Source organism: Dermacentor andersoni, chromosome 8 (genome assembly GCF_023375885.2).
Source record: "Dermacentor andersoni chromosome 8, qqDerAnde1_hic_scaffold, whole genome shotgun sequence".
NCBI classification, from domain to species: Eukaryota; Metazoa; Arthropoda; class Arachnida; order Ixodida; family Ixodidae; genus Dermacentor; species Dermacentor andersoni.
Window position 1 is genome coordinate 129,631,522 of NC_092821.1, and position 11,029 is coordinate 129,642,550.

Genomic DNA, 11,029 nt, shown 5'->3' on the forward strand with positions numbered 1-11,029 from the left:
TATTGCTGCCGTTGTAATGAACATCAAAGAGCTAAACCAGTTTTTTATACCACAGCGCTATAAAATGATGACGTACCTATACCATAGAATCATACAATTTTGATCACTAGGTTTCACCATGTCTAAGAAAAATCAAAACAAACTTTTTTTATATTGTGCCATCTCATTCTGATCAGCTCTACAGAAGATTGAAACTAAAGGAACACATATTACAAGGTTGACATGCATAGGAGCCTATGGAAGAATCGTCGTTATTTTAAATTTTGCGTAGACAGAACACGCACTCCCTAAGCAGTTATTTTGCAGGAATTTTGCACCGACAACTAATTTAAGGACCTCTGAAGAAGCCCTGCTGTTTACGTAAAGCTGAGAAGCACACGTTCTGGGCAACACGCTTGGGGCTCCAGTTTGCGAATCTTGCGCCAACTAGATCTCTCAAAAGTATAATTACGACGACCTTGTTCTAAGAATCTGCTGGTGCATGTTTGCCGGTAGCAAGAATGAATGGCGAAGAGTGGATTCTTATTTCTTCTTTTGGCTCAACAATTACGATAGAGAAAACGTTTATAACGTCTTCTGGCTGAATAACTCGTCACAAGATGGAAGTACCAACACTGCTGCTATCGGTAATGTATCTTCTGTTCTTGTATTGCACAGGTAAGTTGCAATATGCATACGGACGGACTAAATGCGTTTCCGATCGCGAGCAAATGTACGACAGAGCTGATTTTCCGGTTCCTGACATATCTTTTGACACGAAGCAATAGAGTCCGAAGGCTGACAGATTATTTTTTCACCTCATCACGATGTGGGCCGTGTGGTTTTAGTTTTGTTTTACAGAGGCCATCGTCGCAACACTTTTTTTTGCATTTGTAATAAATTACTGACTTACTTGGTCTGTGTTGTGGGACAATCCTTACCCGCAAGAAAGAAGGAACCCAACAACTATTACGTCATCCATTCTTATTTGGCGGCAAGCACTGTCATTTAACCACCCGAAATGTACTAATCAGCTTCAGTAAATATTGCAACAACTGCTAAAGGTAATGCTTTTATCTTTTAGCTTCCTTACAACTTTTTTTGTCTTCACATCAACAAATCGAAGAGAGCAAGAAACTTAAACGCAGTTTTTCTTGCGTTAACTCCACTGCTTGGAATTCATGCTGAAATTTCGGTGCTTATCTACAACAAATGCGGAAATGTTTACAATTTCTTATGCTACTCTTCCACACAATCTCTTTCTGTTTGTCTTATCGCTCGGAATTTTCTTCGTAAAAGTGAGGGTTATAAAATGAAAACTGGGTGAAGTGTTACATTTCTAAAAAAATACATTGAAAACTACATGTTATTACAGCAACACTCGGGTATATGGTTCCCAAATGGTATTGCAGTAAACAAATATTACGCCTGTCTTGTTTTTAGCAATGAATGGATCATCAGCAGAAGGCGCTTAGCTCAATATTTTCATTTATATATGTGTGTGGACAGGCGAGACAACCTAGACGAGAAATGCATGGATAAACAATAACCTATGTGGAGTGAGCCCGCAGTAGTCTATGATTCAATACTCTTAATCTAAGTGAATGTCTCTAGAGTCTATTAGTCTTGAAATAAATATTTCGCTAGCGCTCTTTAGAAAATATGTGCGTGCAACGATTGCGAGCGCATATGGCTGCACTGTAATAAGCAGTCGTCCTCATCAGCTAAAAAAGATGGCATGTGCCGCTTATTCATGCGGCTAGCATTCCCCAACAATGCACCGGTTGCTGACACAGGCACCTGCTAATATTAGTGCTGGGAAATAGTGCTTCGGTGAGTAGTGATGCACAGCAGCGTATAATTGTCGTGATATGTGAATTGCTCTCTATTTCAGTAAAGTCTTCCAGCCTACGTACTACATAGCCATCACCCATATGTCAATCCCGCGTAGCGCCGACTCCAACTGCTGGGTCTTTCCAATGTCTATGATGAACACTACCGGGGCTCATCGGGACCAGGAACTCGTAAACGGCACTACCTCGATTGTAAGTTTACGTGGTATTGTTGTGTTTACATTTTTCAGCAAACACATGAAGCGGCGGGTGATTTGACGAGTGTTTACTAAAACTCTTTGTTTAATGTATCGAAGCAATATTATAAAATACATGAGAATATCAAGCTTGCGTGCCTAGAAATCGGGTACTCATCTATAAAGTGAAGCTTTGCTTAGAACGGAAGCTGCTACTGCATTATATGAAATACTCTCCCGTATTTACCATGATTACGTTGAACACAAAAGCGAGGTGCAGCTTGCTTGGCGTTGCAAACAATCTGTACGAATGTTGCCTGCTTAATGTGTGGCTGCCTCAGGTAGAAATTGAAATTGACAATTCAAAAATTATTTTCGCCTCATTTCTTGCATCTTCAGAAATGCGAAAAGAGCGCACTTGCAGAACAGACTAAGGATGTTTGATTCATCCCTGTGTTTTGTTAAGTTCCAAGGTGTAGACTCTACGCCGACATTCTGCACAGGTACTTGAGATGTGATAATTTTATGTGGTGCAACTTAAACACAACATATCAAGCCACACGAAGGATACGTCTAATGTAAAGCACCGTGAAAAAAAAAGATGCATGGAACATTTGCAATATGCCATGCTAACACCGAGTGCAACCCCAAAGTAGCTTACCTTCCAGACTGTTTTAGTATGACACGTGTTACACATATTCGAAATTACAGTGCAACTAGGCGAAATCAGAATCGTTTCAATGTGGAGAGAGAGAGAGCGATCACAACTATATTGAAAATGCCTGCAGAATCGGTTAGGCTCCTTCCACGCAGTGAGGACAAGCATTTACCGCGACGCGACCACTACCTCAGTCTCGTGCGTTGTGCTCCTCGAGGTCTTGGTCCTTCGCTACTTCCGCGCAGCCGAGTTGGCCGTCTCGTTGTGGTTCACGTTCCCGCGTTCCGACACGTCACTGCCCATATAGGCCGGAAACCACTTGATCACAACAGCACTTTTCCGTCCGATGTCTTCGGCTTTGCACAGTATGCGAGCGGCCTCACTACATGCCCTACCCTTGGCGTAGTTGTACACTGCCGTTCTAGAATCACACAACACTGTAGTGCATTCGGGGTCGGAGACGGCCAAGGCGACGGCCACCTCCTCCGCCCTGTGCTCTTCTCAAGTCCGGACGCTCGCCGCGGTCTTCGTTGCACCCGTCGATGCCCCGACAACCACCGCCGCGTATGCGTCGCTGCTCCCTCGATACTCCGCCGCGTCCACGTAGACGGCGCCTTCTTCCCTGGCGTGGAGGTCCACGAGAGCCCTGGCCTTCGCCAACCTCCGCTCCTTGTTGTGCTTGGGGTTCACGTCCCTCGGGATCGGGCAGACCCTGAGCTTTCTGTTGATGCTATCCGGTATAGGTACGTCTTTCTGCTGCTTGCCTTCCCTCGGCTCGAGGCCAAGGTCCCGCAGTATCTGTCTTCCGGTTCTCGTTTCAAAGAGACGTTCGAGTTGCGCCGTTCTCTGTGATTCGGCTATTTCGTCCAGCGTGTTGTGGACTCCCAGCGCCATGAATTTTTCGGTGCTCGTGCTCCCGAGGTGACCGAGTTCCGCCTTATACGCCTTGCGTATGGAGGCGTCTATCTTGTTACGTTCGCTCGGACTCTAGTTATGGAAGGCGGCCACATAAGTTGTGTGGCTAATTGCGAAGAATTGAACGAGTCTAGTCAAGCTCTCCTCCTTCATCCTCACTCTTCTGTTGGACACCCTCTTGATGAATCTCATTGCCGCGGCCGCTTTGCCCGCGAGCTTGTTGACCGTTTCACCGTTGACTCGGTTTCGCAGGATGAGCTGCCCGAGCACTCGAATCATCTCGACTTCCGGTATTACTTGTCCTCCCACTATCTTGACCGTGATCTTGGGACGCTCGTACTTCCATATTCTATCTTTTCCTGCCCGCTCCTTTCGGTGGAATCACCAGCAGTTCTAACTTGGCCGTAGAGCAAACGAGTCCAGACCCGGTCCAGCTGCTCCTCGATGGCGTTGACCGCTTCTTGCAGCGTTGTCTCGATGTGTCCGTCGCTTCCTCCCGGTACCCATAGCGTAACGTCGTCGGCGTAAATGGTGTGCCCGGACTCCCGTTACTCTTTCTAGCCGGTTGGCCACCCCGATAATCACGAGGTTGAAGAGTAGCGGGGAGATCACCGACCCCTACGGAGTTCCGACGCTGCCCAGCGTCTTCTCTTCGAGCTGCAGGTCTCCCCCGCAGATTTCAGTGGTCCATTCCATCAGGAAGTCTGATGTACTGGTATGTCCTCCTGCCCATGTTTAGCCTGGATACTTGGGCCAGGATAGCCGAGTGCCTCACTTTATTGAAAGCGTTCTGCAAGTCCAGCCCGAGTATGGCTCTGTTGTCCGTGGTGCCCGTCGTATCGTCGATGATCTGGTTCTTCAGTAAGATCATGGCGTCTTGCGTCCCGAGCTTGTTCCGAAACCTGATGATAGAATTTGGGTAAAGCTCCGATTCTTCCAGGTAACGATGACACCTGTTCATGAGAACGTGCTCGAGGAGCTTTGCCACGCACGAAGTGAGCGAGATCGGCCTGAGGTTCTCTGAGTTGGGCGGCCTGCCAGGCTTGGGGATGAGGATCGTCTTGGCTGCTTTCTATTGCGTGGGCAGTCTTCCTTCTTGAAAGCACTTGTTGTAGAAGTTCGTGAGCGTTTCGATGGCCGCTTCGTTGAAGTTCTTGAGCGCTCTGTTGGTCACTCGATCGGAACCAGCGGCGGACCTGCCATTGAGATCCTGCAGGGCAACTCTGACTTCCCACGTCTGGATGTCTCGATCTAGCGTCTCGTTCTCGTTGCCTGGCGTTTTGAACGCCAAAATGTTTAATAGTATCACCTCTCCTCTCACTTCTTGCAAGCAGTTTATAGGTATCCGTGTGTTTGCAGTTCTTTGCCAGGAGTTGATGAGCTATGCGTGCTTCTGATCGTACAGAGTGTTGTTGTTCTTGATTTGCTTGATGTTAAACGGCGTCTTTGTTTCAATTGTTTAATTGTTGTTAGCTGTGTTCTCCTGTTTTGGCTACATGTTGTTTTTCTTACACCCCTCACGGAATACTCCAGTTTTAGCCTGTAAGGCATGTGTATAAATAAATAAATAAATAAATAAATAAATAAATAAATAAATAAATAGGTGAATAAATAAAAATCATCAGCCTATTTTATGTCCACTGAGGGATTTACACTGACCCCTGCCTTGCGCGAACGGATTCCAACAAGCGCCCGCAAATTTCCTAATTTATTTAGAATAAAAACAGGAATAGCACAACACAAGACAAGCGAGTGAAGAGTTCTTTACTCGCTTGTCCTGTGTTGTGCCGTTCCTGATTTTATTCTCAAGATGAACCAACCAGCCCGATTGAATACACTTCCTAATTTCGTCGCACCACCAAGTATTCTGCAGTCCTCTACTGCGCTTGCCTTCTCTTGGTACCTATCTGTCACCCTAATGGTCCAACGGTTACATAATCTTCGCGTTACATGACCTGACCAACGCCATTTCTTTTCTTACTATCTATTAGAATATTGTTTATATCCCGTTTTCTCTCCGATCCAAACCACTCTCTTTATGGCCCCTAAAGTTATCCTAACATTCTCCGCTCCATCGCACTTTGCGCGAACTTCTTCTCAAGCGTCTTCGTCAGCCTCCAAGTCTGTGCTTCATATGTCAGCACCGTTAAAATGCATTGAACGTGTGCTTTCCTTTTCAATGAAAACGGCAACCTCCCAGTCAGGAGCGCACGATGTCTGCCAAACCATTCTTATTCTTCTGTGAATTTCCTTCGCATGATCAGGGTTCCCTGTGACTAGTTGACCTAGGTAAACGTACTCTTTCATAGACTCTAGAGGCTGACTTGCGATACTGAACTCTTGTTCACTGGACCTTTTATTACTGTTACTACTTAACATTATCTTTGTCTTCTGCATATTAACCTTCAGCCCCACTCTCATACTCTCCCTCTTAAGGTCCTCAATCATTTGTTGTAACTCGTCCGCAGTGTTGCTGAATAGAACAATGTCATCTGCAAACCGAAGGTTGCTGAGGTATTCGCCGTTGATCCTTAGTCCTAAACGTTCCCAGTTTTATAGTTTGAATACTTCTTCCATGCACGCCGTGAATAGCACTGGAGAGATCGTGTATCCTTGTCTGACCGCTTTCTTTATAGGTATCTTCCTACTTTTCTTGTGTAGAATTAAGGTCGCTTCGGAATCTCTGTAGATACGTACCAGGGTATTTACGAAAGCGGTCTGTACTCCCTCATTACGCAATGCCTCTATGACTGCTGGTATCTCTACTGAATGAAATGCTTCTTTCGTAATCTGAGAAAGCCATATAGTGAGACTTATTGTACTTTGCGGATTTCTCGTTAACGTTGTTAATGACATGGATGTGATCCATTGTAGAGTATCCCTTTCAAAGCCAGCCTGTTGCCTTGGTTGATTAAAGTCCAGTGTTGCCCTTATTCAATTGGAGATTATTTTGGTGAATATTTTATAATAATGGGAGTAAGGTAATGGGCCAATAATTTTTCAATTCTATAACGTCTCCTTTTTTGTGGATTAGTATAGTGTTTGCATTCTTCCAGTTTTCTAGGACCCTTGTAGTCGATAGACACTTCGTATAAAGAGCTGCCAGTTTTCCAAACATTTTCTCTCCTCCATCATTGATTGCATCGCCTCCTATTCAATCTTATTCTGCCGCTTTTACCGTTTCATGCTCTGCAAGGCCCTTCTGACCTCATCTTTAGTTATAGGAACAGTATCTGTATCCAGTTCATTATCGTTCCGAATAGAGTTCTCCTAAGTCCTCTGCGTCCTGTACGGGTAAGTATATAAACATTACGCTGCATTTATTATACCATTGAGATTGCTGATGATATTACCCTGCTTATCTTTCAGTGCATACATCTTGCCTTGTCCTATGCCAAGTGTCCTTCTCACTGATTTCAAACTGCGTCCATATTTTTCGGCTTCTTCATCCTTTCTCGCGTTATAATTTCGAGTATCTTGTTTTCGCTTTGCTGGTCAGTTTTGACAGTTCCGCGAATTCCATCTTATCTCTTGAGTTGGACGCTTTCATTCACTGTCGTTTCTTTATTAGGTGGTTTGTTACTTGAGAGAGCTTGCCTGCTAGTTGCCTTAGTGCCTTGCCTCCCATTTCAATTGCTGCCTCTGAAGCCACCCTCGTTACGGTTTCATTCATTACCGCTATGTTATCATCGTCATTTCTCTGTTCTAAGGCTGCAGATTTGTTTGCAAGTACCAGCCTTAATTTGTCTCCTTTTATCCTTACTGCCTCTACGTTCACCTGCTTTTTTCTTCACCAATTTTCCTCTTTCTCTGTTCAAACTAAGGTGAATACTAGCCCTCACTAACCTATGATCACTGCACTTTACCCTGCCTATAACTTCTCCATCCCGCACTAGGCTGGGATTGGCAGAAAGTAAGAAATAAATTTCATTTCTTGTTTCATCATTAGGGCTTTTCCAGGTCCACTTTCTGTTGCTAAGTTTTCTGAAAAAAGTGTTCCTCATTCTCAACTTATTCCTTTCTGCAAATTCTACCAGCATCTTTCCTCCAGCGTTTCTAGAAACGACGCCGTATTTGCCGATTGCTTGTACTAACAATTGCCGTAACGATTGCCGTAGTTGCCAAGGCTTGTACTAGCTTTATTATATACCTCTTGTTATGATTGATTACGACTGCTGCTACCCTCTCGTTAATGCTTTATATTCGTCAATGTTGCCCGCTATGTCCTTATCGATTAGGAATACTACCCCGTATTGCTCCTTATCAGGGAGACCTCTATAACAGAGGACATGGCTGTTATTCAGCAATATGTAAGCCTCACCAGTTCTTCTAATCTCATGAGGGCCGATAACACTCCCAACAGCGTCTTATAGTTCCTCTAAGAGTCCTCCTAAGCTAGCCTCACACCACAAAGTTTGGCTGTTAAAGGTTGACAGGGTCAGTTTCTATAGGCGGCCTGTGTGTTTTCAGGATGTTTATGAGTGCTTTTATTCTGATGCACTCTCTCTGCGCGAAGCTTGCTCACGGTGCCTTTGAAAGGGGCTATATATAAAGGGTGAAATCAGCGAGTATCTAAGTATTTTGGTTATTTTGATAGCTTAAAATTCCGGACCTAGTTCCATCAACTTTTCAGTAATACACGGTAATGTTGCTTTTCACTGCTTCAGTTTGTCGCGTCCCACTACGAGACGATTTCCTAGTGAAAACGTATGACATATTGCCTGCAAGTATTGCGGAGTGGCTTGTTTTGAGGATTACACCACACGTACACCATTTCATTTGCCTCCACCTATGGACTCAACTGCGTTTTGTTTCTTTGCTCTGTCATCGTCAGGTGCAAGCTCTCGACAACCTGAGATGGATGAAGCAGCGGAATCAAGAAAATATGTTATTATATATATCTTTCTCGATGCGGGCGCAGCAGTACACACCGGAACATATTTCAAACAATACCGTAGAAGAATCCTTCAGCCTATTCAATCCATGCACTGACTCCCCTGACGATCAGAATCACGGAGACGTCCATCCAAGACAAGTAAGTTTTTTGTTACGATAGCAGCTATACCGACGATCGACTCGCGTTCGCGGTATCAGCGCAGCAGCTGTGATGGCCGCACATCGTCCCACGATAAACGGTGCATGCCAGGCCGACGCCCGGGTTTTAGGGGAGCTTCCAAAAACGCGGAATGCGTTTGGCTGCACGAGCACTGAAGCGAAGTGGACCCATATTGAATGCTTCGATATTGGCTCGGTGGTGAATTCGGGGCAGCGTTCTGCCTTGCACTGCCGCCTTGATAGCTGTGCGGGCTAACACTACGACCACACAAGTGTTGCTGCTCAGCTGCTCTGTGTACGCACTGGCCCGAGCGCAATCAAGCGTAAACTTCAATATAACGGCAACTAGTATTTTGCTGGGCGCTGACTAAAGCGGATGGTTTCCCCTCGGTCTCATCTCTTGCGCGATCGAGCGGAGACGCCATGAACGCAATTGCATTTGTGCCTCGTCACGCCGACATAGCGGGATGCCCGGCAGCCGCCAGGGTGCTGTTCCTTCAACACAGCAGCAGTTCCCTTGCGAGGTTCGTCGCGTCAGCCTGCCGCGGCCGCATATAGCACGGTTAGACCAACGTCCGAGAAGTCCAAGCCCAGCGCTAGGCCTTGCTGTCACTTTCTATGCTTCGCCGTTCGGAGCAAACAGAATATTTTTTTGCACGTACCCGATGAAGACACAGCTGATGAGATAGCAGTCGGAAGTAGTCTTCAAAAAATGTAGTGTTCTAAATGAAAAAACCTCTTAGCTGCTTGGAATCACCCCCATTAAGTAGAAGCAGCTTTCTTTTCCGACAGTTGCATTTATGCTTCGCTGAGATGGTGACGTTTCGTGCAACGAACGTCCACGCTGCTGTGAAGGTCACGGAATAACTTTGAGCTCTAAATTTTGTTACGTTGTCGCAGCGTTAATTCTATGGGGAACCCTACGACGCTTTGTTAGTCAGCTGCCTATTGATAGGTTGAGGTACAACGTGAGGCCTCCTGCTGAAATGTTGCTCTCCAGCGGCTGCAGCTATGGCTGCTATTAACACAGCTGTCACTCTCAGAGGCACATTCCAACCCTCGATTAATCACTTAGCAGGATAAAAATCTGAGCATGTCTATTCAGGTTCGTCATTTAAACTAACAGCAGTTGTATTGCGTCTGCTGCCTACAGCTTCATCTTCGAAGCGCAGGCAGTTTCAACCAATGAATGTGTTGTGCACTTAGGCTACGCTCAAGATTGTAAAACCATCCCATTTAGCATAGTCAAAGCTTTTCTTTCTGTCACGTCGTTATGCAACATCTGCGCCATGTAGGCAAATTTTCCACTTTTATTTTTGACACTTTTTGACGTTTCATGTATAGACGATTGTTGAAAACGTGTACATATCTCTGCACGAACCAAAGACCATTTGTTAGTCTGTAAGTGGTGGTTCGCTTCTTTCAGGTGTTCTCTATTTTTCCTACCTTTTGCAAGTTAATGGCGTGGCAGTGAAATGTCCGTAACAACAATGCACTGATAAAACATCGTCATTTGTTATTGTGAAGGTTATAATGCATAATATTCTTTTTTCTGCAGGTTTGCTCGGAGGAGTACGGAAAATACTACCGCCGTGATTCCGAAGTGGATGCAGAGTACACGTTTGACCCTACTGACAATCACACTTTGACGTTTGACTCGGAAAAGGGACTCAAGGAGAAGGTAATCAGAGCCGACGTTAACAAAGCTGCGCCATTAACTGTTAACGCGCGAGCATATATGGTAGAATGGTTAATTTCTCTGTCATCGCGCCTTACGCATGTGGCCTTTCTTATTATTAAAGAGAAAGCCTTAGATGGCTCAAGGGACAAAAGATCACATGTCCGGCGTAACGCCTTCCGGAGTTATGGCGGTGAAATTCATGGGGTGACGAACTCTTCACCTTTGGTACGAGTTGAACCCTCGACCTCTCGTGGGAGTTGAACCTGCGATCTTTTGTTTCAACTAGGGCGATGTTAAATAATACGCAGGTAATTAAGGTACAATAATTTAAAGCATTCGAACTCGTGACCTTTGGCTGGAGAAAGCAATTAATTGAAAGTAACAGCATATTCTAACGAAAATGTCAGGTAATGAAATGAATGTCTCGTGACCGGGCAGGCGTTCGCCAGCATCCTGATTTGCTTGTGCTAAAGTAACTGTCAACATTTTTTTTTTTTTTTGGGGGGGGGGGGCATGAAAGACGTGACCGCATGCCGTTAACCTTCCATCAAGATCAAAAATGTTTCGCTGGATGACTTAATTAGAAACTAATTACGTAGATATTGCAATGCTAGTCCGCAGGAAGCTCGTTAAAGAGTGGAATTCATCGCGGAAAAAAAAAAAAACATCGGTAACTTAAGAGGAAGCTTTCGCTCAGGTCGCACTCCGACGC

General features: G+C 45.2%; 1 long non-coding RNA gene across 1 annotated transcript; it reads left to right on the forward strand.

Moving 5' to 3' along the window:
- The first annotated feature begins 1,885 nt into the window (after positions 1–1,885).
- LOC140213007 (uncharacterized) lies at positions 1,886–10,311 on the forward strand. The gene is made up of 3 exons (XR_011889938.1): positions 1,886–2,024; positions 8,416–8,616; positions 10,195–10,311. It is a non-coding gene; the product is annotated as an uncharacterized lncRNA (long non-coding RNA).
- The last annotated feature ends 718 nt before the right edge of the window (positions 10,312–11,029 follow it).